Source organism: Pectinophora gossypiella, chromosome 12 (genome assembly GCF_024362695.1).
Source record: "Pectinophora gossypiella chromosome 12, ilPecGoss1.1, whole genome shotgun sequence".
Lineage (NCBI taxonomy): Eukaryota > Metazoa > Arthropoda > Insecta > Lepidoptera > Gelechiidae > Pectinophora > Pectinophora gossypiella.
This window is the reverse complement of record NC_065415.1, coordinates 4,224,334-4,232,047: the sequence shown is the minus strand read 5'-3', so window position 1 is coordinate 4,232,047 and position 7,714 is coordinate 4,224,334.

The following is a 7,714-nucleotide window of genomic DNA, read 5'->3' as shown; positions in this document are numbered from 1 at the left end:
AGCACTCGCCAATTGTAAGGTGAGGTCACTTCCCCACCATTTTAAGATGTTGAGGGAGTGGTGGTTGTGACTGATGGCTTTTGAAGCCGTTAGTGTTCGTTGGTGGACGTAGTTATTGCTACGGACACGTATTGTTGTTGTAATGAGTCATTGCGACTTGCTTACCGACATGTTTTTGGCGCTCGTATGCGCGCTATTGATGCGATTTCTTGGATGCGAAGTATTTCTTGGATGCGAAGTATTTCTTGGATGCGAAGTATTTCTTGGATGCGAAGTATTTTTTGGATGCGAAGAATTTCTTGGATGCTATCAGATGTTGTTGTGCTCATGGTGAGCACGAGTGGTTTATGTGCCGTCTCGGCAAGTTTTTAAGTTGTGCGGCCTCTGCCGGCAATGGCATTTTTGCCTTTATTTTTTTTTCTATTCTTTTTAAGTTTTTTTTTGTATTTCTAGGATTTTCTTTTTACTGTTTGTACTGAATGGCATTTTTTTGCCTTTATTTATTTTCATTGCTATAGTTTTACTTTTTTATTTTAAATTATTTCCCTTTCAAGTTAAACTTGAATATTTTTGTTGAGGTTTGAGTTTTGGTTTGTTTGAGGGATCAGCTGGAGGGCCAGCTGGGATTTCCTCGTTTGTTTTATTTTTTTAATTATTTTTTTTCACTCGGAAATCCTTTTGGGTGGGGAGGTATTGTAGTGCCGTTTCTTTCAGCCTCCGGATTAGTTACAGGGGATCCGTTTTATAGCTTTTTTTTGTAGTATTGAACACAGCGCCATCTCGCCTTGTTCGATGTAAGGTCCGTGAGCATCGACTTGCTATCGTTGGGCTCCGCAGTCGACGACTTTCCACCAGTAGCCGGAAGATGGCGTGTGCCGATATTATACGGAAGGCTATATCTTGGAGTCCCTTGTCAAGTAGCTGCTGAAGAATGTTGGTGTCAATATTTAACACACGTCGGGAATTTTCGGTGTCTCCTGTCCTTGGACTTGTTAATAACTTGCATTTTGAGTGTGCGACGGCGGCGTCATCTAACGGACGATTGAGGTCGTACTAGCTTTGTCCGTGACGTAGGCGTTGAATTGGGCGATTTATATAGTCCTGCGCCTGCGAGCTGCCGCATTCCCCAGACAGCGCTCCGCCGAGCGGGTGTGTCCACACCTTCGATTTTTAGTGTGAATTTCGGGTGAGAATTTGTCTTTATAATGCGTTATACTTAGCATTTTAATCGTAATTATCAGTGTCGATATATGTTGTCATTGTTTTTCTTTTAGGCGGTTTATAAGCGTGTGACCGGTGGCCCGCAACTCCGTCGCACGCGCCGCCAAATCTTCGTAAATTTTTATTCTGGTAAGTAAGTTATACATTTCTGTCATCTGTCGTGACTCGTGAGTGTTAGTGTTTGCGGTCAGGATTCTAATGTGCGATTTGTTCCGAATAGGTGTGGTTTTGGTGTCCGTGGCGTGGACACGTTGCTCCGCCATTTTGTCCCAGCGTCGTGGCATCGACGTCATCGTACGTTGGCCGCATACGTGGCTTCTCGACCTCCGACAGGTGAGTCTTTTTATACGATTTTGGGGAGTTAGTAGGTTGTGCCTCCGCCCCTAGAGGTTTAATTTACCCCTGTGCGTTTTGTCCGCAGGAGGTGTTTTGGGGTGGCTGTTTTGAGACGTCTGTTTTGAGATGGCTGTTTTGAGATGGCTGTTTTGGGGAGGTGTTTTGCGAAGCTGTTTTGCGAAGGTGTTTTGGGGTGGCTGTTTTGAGATGGCTGTTTTGCGAAGGTGTTTTGTGACGGCTGTTTTACGAAGGCTGTTCTGTTCTATGACGGGTGTTTTGTACAGCTGTTCTGCTACAGCTTATTGGTAGCTGCTCCTAGTCGGCTCGGCTTCCTTCCCGCCGCCGAGGGCAAACGAGCTAGGGAGGTTTTTATAATACCTTTCTTATTTTTTTTAATAATGCTTAACGAATGACCAGTGGCCTTGAATACCTGGAATGTACCCTTAGGATTTAAAAGTTCCAAATACCTATTTATATTTTTGTGTAACTTTGGTTTTCTTAGTGATTAATAAATTTGAGTAAACCCATTTGCTTATTTCTTATTTCATCAATCCACTTTCTTCATCATCATCATCCCCTTAAATTTTAAAACATTACAAGACACACATATACCACAAAGAGAAAAGAAATCTGACTAGGAGGAGACTTGAACCCGTAGCTCTGGTTAAAGCGGGACGAGTATGTTAACTATTACACCACCGGGTCCTCCTCCTGTTCATGCGAAATACTTTTGATCTATGTATCATGATTAAGCCTTCGCCAACTATTTCTGAGTTTCCCTAAGTAGGTGTGTGCTATAAAAAACAAAAATGGGGTGAGTAGAGCCACAAAGAATCAGAAAACATTTGGTAGACGATTTTAATACGCAGTCCAAAGGTAGATTATAATGAACCGTATGGTGGCAGACAGAGATAGGCGATCAGCCTATGGAAAAATGTCAATGCCTCTGTCAGTTTTTGCAATATGCCGGAAAGACAAGTAGGTGAGGATCTATGAAGGCCACATTGAAGCAATTCATCTTAAAAAGTAACATCTATTTATTGGTTTTTGACATTTTGTTGCGCACTTAATTTTATATGCGCCAATGTCAAATTGCAAAGTTGATTTGTAGATGAATAGGCTAGTTTTCAACTAGTCCAATCAGTTACTTTTTACTAAACGTCAAAACACGAAATTACTATGGAATTTATATGAAAAAACCCGATGCGACGTCATAGAAAAACGTGATAAAATGTCGGACTTTATTATTATGTTTTTCTTGATTAAAATTAATACTTACCTAAATAAGTAGGAAAAAGAAAATGTTTTTCGTTGGTTTTAGATCTGTCTTTATTTAGTAATCAGGATTTCATAAATTATCATAAACCAAGTACACGACCCAATTGTTTCTTCGATCCCCTAAATAACGTTTCGGTTTTTTGTTCACTGTCAGTCTATCAGAAGCGAATGTAAGCTTTTCAATAAAAATAGTCAACCCTGATACCAGGGTTTATGAGGTTGGTAATCCATCTCACAACCTACACGATAGAAAAATAAAAATAGTGAAGAATTGTCAACTTACTGCTTTATCCTGTATCCATCCGTTCACACAGAGACGAGCAGCACGAGTTTGTGTCTGTCTGTGGATGTCACTTCTAGTGAAATTAACTTCGGGGTCCGTGCGTGACGTAGGCGTGGGGGGGAACCTCTCCCGGGACACTTCTGTTCGTGCGTTAGTTACTTCTGCTCTTTCATGAAGTTTCCCAAACTATGGGTCGTGAACCACCGGTGACCCACTGACCCGTGATAGCCCTGTTTGGAAAACGTGTGACTTACATATAAGTGACCTGGGTTCGAATCCCGGTTCGGGCTCTTAACCACTTAATTCGAATTTGTGAGTTTAAATTCATGTTTGGATCGTAAAAAATTGATTTCACGTTGTTTCCAGGATTCGTGTCCGCTGAATGGCAATAGGCTTTTGTCCTCTAATAAATGGGACTTAAACATAGCTGGGAACACATCCAGGTGTATATACAGGGTGTTAGTGACATCGTAACGAAAACTTTGAGGGGTGATCGAGGCCATGATTCTGAGATGATATCAAGTGGAATTTTCCGTCGCAAAAGTATGGAATGAAAATAATTAAAAAAAAAACACAAAAAAATTCAGGAATATTCAGACTGAAAATTCCACTTGATATCAACTCAGAATCATGGTCTGAACCATCCCCCTCAGTATTCGTTACGGTGTCACTAACACCCATACCTACTTGTATGGCTACCGTATGTACTTGTGTGGGGTGTAAGTGACATCGTAACGATTACTGAGGGGGATGATGCAGCTGATTATTCTGAGTTAATATCAAGTGGAATTTTTCATCGCAAAAGTATAGAATTGAAAATAATTTAAAAAAACTAAAAAAAAAACATGAATTTTGCGACGAAAAATTCCACTTGATATTAACTCAGAATCATGGCCTGAATCATCCCCCTGAGTATTCGTTACGATGTCACTAACACCCAGTATTATACACCTTTGCCTACCCCTTCAGGGATACAAGCGTGATACTATATAAGCAAGTAAGTACCTGACATGGATCTCTTGACTTGTGGAAAACTACGAGATAGAGATAGTTCAGAGAGTAAATGAAAAGCGGTCTCCCGGGACCCTAATGGAATGTTTATTTGCTCATACACTTTAGTTAAGTGGTTTCATGGTTGATTCTCTCATACAGTTGTTTATTTTGTTTTTCAAGGTGCTTTATTGGTTATAATAATTATAAATGTTGACTCATAAAACATAGCGAGAAACAAAACATCAATTTAACATCTCTGGGCTCTCACCCGGTACAACGTTTAAGACAACAGGCCTGAGGGTGCCCAGTTGGGCGCGAACCTCGGCTCAGGGCGTCGTCTGAGAGAATTAATCGATAGCGATAAGCGCTGATTGAGGGAAATCGTCGACCACGCCGGCTTTTATGAATATGTGGAGTATATAAACCTACGTGTATACTGGAATTGCGCTCTTTCATAATAATATTTCTGCCATATTTTCTATACCGTAAACTGTGTAAACATTCCAGCTCTTTGAACAAATAGGTCACCTTTTATAAACAAGCGAGACGGTGTAGTACATTTCGCACTCGGTTTCTAAAGGGGTAAGGCGAGTAATTTATAACTGTGTACGTATTTTTGTATAATATACCTATTTATCAGTTTAATAAGCACTACACAGAGGCGGGATTTCTAGGGATTTTATTAATCTGTATTATAGCAATCTATACTGTGAGCAAAACAAAATGCGATCGCGCATGTAAGCATGCTATAGCGTGCTAACAGAATAGATGCGGTTCAACCCTAAAAGACATTAATGTATAATATACGTTACCATAGTAACTAAAAGGACATTCGGCCTTCCGACTTTAAATAATTCAAATAGAGCACATTCTTTTGTTTTTATTTCAGTTTAGTATCCTGACGACCCGATTACTCTAGCCATACGAGCAGAGCCCAATCAGCTCGCGACAGAAGACACATTTCTTGCCGCTTCTCTCCAACATAAGTTATCTTGAGCCCTGAACCAAGGTTTGCTCAAGAGACAGTCTTCATGCATACATATAATTATAATAATAACATAACACAGCACTGCTCATTGTCTGCCTTTCTGTGAAGTACGTGCTAACCTTGACACCCGTGGTAACTTTGAACTATTTTTTCAAACACATAATGCCATGAAAAAGTATTGTTTTAATCACTTTCACGGTTTTCGCGAATAATCAATCTTCTAACAATCGCTAGTAACAAAGTTGATTCCCCACAGTGAATGGAAACCGAAGAAAATCCACAATCACTACTATGGTCACGTCACAAAAAATGCTATGAGCTGATTGCCAACAACTTTTCAACCACAGACCATGGCATAAAGAATGGCGTCTGAAAGCCTCATAAGAACAATTTACTTATCCTTCGAAATATTAACAAGATCAAAACATGTCAAGGTCGCGTGTCAAGCCAAGTTCAAGAAACAGAACTGGCGAGCCGCACCGTGTGTAATATTACACGAACCATTTGGAGCCACTTTTGACCCCCTCATAAATCAAAAACTATTTCACATAAACGTATCAAATTTGGCTTATATATTGAGACTAACGAAATACATATGTGTTATAAATTTCATAAGTTTATCTCAAACGGTTATTTAGATATTAATGTCCAAAAATCCTCATTTTTATCATTGACTGACTGACTGACTGACCTATAGATCAAAATTCTAACCCAGTTCCAGATGACCTAGAGAGTTAAAATTTGGCATGCAGATAGGTAGTTAGATGAATACAAAGGAAAAAATATAAAACTGGCAATTTTTAAATATTTAGATTCTATTATGAACGCTTAACTAAAATACCTAATGAAGAATGTTACTAAGTATGCCAAATCGCTTGAAATGATATCTCAGTAAAGTCTGTATGTATACATGTGGGAGAATACTATTTTATTATTTTAAATCATTATTATTTAACATTTTACATTTAAAAAATATATCGAACGGAACGTTGAAACGTTCGACGTGTGGGGTGTTCCCCCACCACTCCCATTCGTGCCACTCCGTCCGTGCACTTGCTGCGACCAGTCAGTCTACGTTTGGTCGCCGGCGAAGCAGGTTGTGTTCACTTCATTGTGTTGTCAGGTGTGATGTACAACTTACTATATTTTTAAGACGTAATAGTTACTTTATAAATTCTACATTATTATTACGTATAACTGAATTATTTCGCTTTAATGATTTATAAATGTCTAAGCTTTTGCTTTATTGTCATAATTCTATTTAAAAATTATTCGTATGAGTGATTTTGAAAAATATATAGATATTCAAGATATTTTTGGTTTTCCTTTTCCTTTATCTCACATCAGAAGTGGGATATTGATAGAAATACATTATTAACCACGTGCCCTTTCGAGTTTCAGGAAATCATAAAGAACCATTATGGCAACCAACAAGGATTCTGCAAGGGAATGTATGAGAGTTTCGGATACTTCGAGAACCGAGATTACCATGAACTCGCCACCCTCGCCTATCCTGCAACTACGCTCTGTGCCGCCGCCGCCGCTGCAACCAAGCGTTTCAGTGGTCGAAGACGACGCTGGCCAGGAAGAAGCTGCTGCCTCAACTTCTAATGAAAAGGGCGGTAACTTTGTTCCTTTAGAATTTATGAAATCCATGATGACCGAAATGATGAATACGATTGTTCAAACTACCTCGAGGGCATTTTCTACACCGGCTGCTGTGCCACCATTGCCCCGGGCTAGGAATCTAGAACATATTTATTTACCGATATTTGACCCCGATGATCGTACCGACACAGTACAAGTTTGGTGTCGGCATGTAGAAGAGTTAAAACTTGAATATCAACTTAACGAGCGCGAAACCCTAAATTTGGCTCGAAAAAATTTGAAAGGTCGAGCCGCAGGCTGGGCTCGCCGCAATTACACCACGTTAACAACATGGCAGGAGCTAAAACAAAGTCTTGTTGAAACCTTTGCAGATGAAACCCGATTCTATGATGACCTGACTGCATTTATGGACTATACGAGCGACAAAGCTAGCAGCCTGACGGAGTATGCTACTCGAAAATGGGAGCTTGCAAAAAAGGCTGTTGGCATTGAGGTGACCGAGCTGCATTTAGTTGAGGCCGTGATATCAGGTATGTCAGACTTTCGTATTAGATCAGATTTGTTGCGGCTGACACCTAAGACATTACCACAACTTATTCAAAGTTTAAAATCATATAAGCGAAAACACCCAATTTCTGATTCCGAACATAATATACCTCACAAAAAAGCGAAGTTTAATACTTCTGATTTCAAACTTCGACGTTGCCAACGATGTTTCAAATTAGGACATGTACAAAGGGACTGTCGGATTGTTTTAAATGAAACAAGTCCATCATCAAACCCATCAACCTCCGCTTCTCGACAACCCAATGTACAACCGTCTAATGTACAGTCTTCCAACAATCAAAGTCGACAAAACGACAGGGGCTCTAGGCCAAATGTGATTTGTAATTTTTGTAAAAAACCGGGTCATAAATTTGAAAACTGTTTTCAACGCCTTGGTAGACAACCGCAAAAAGAAAAAGCAATAAACTCTTTGAAAATCGGTTCCAATCGTACCATACTGG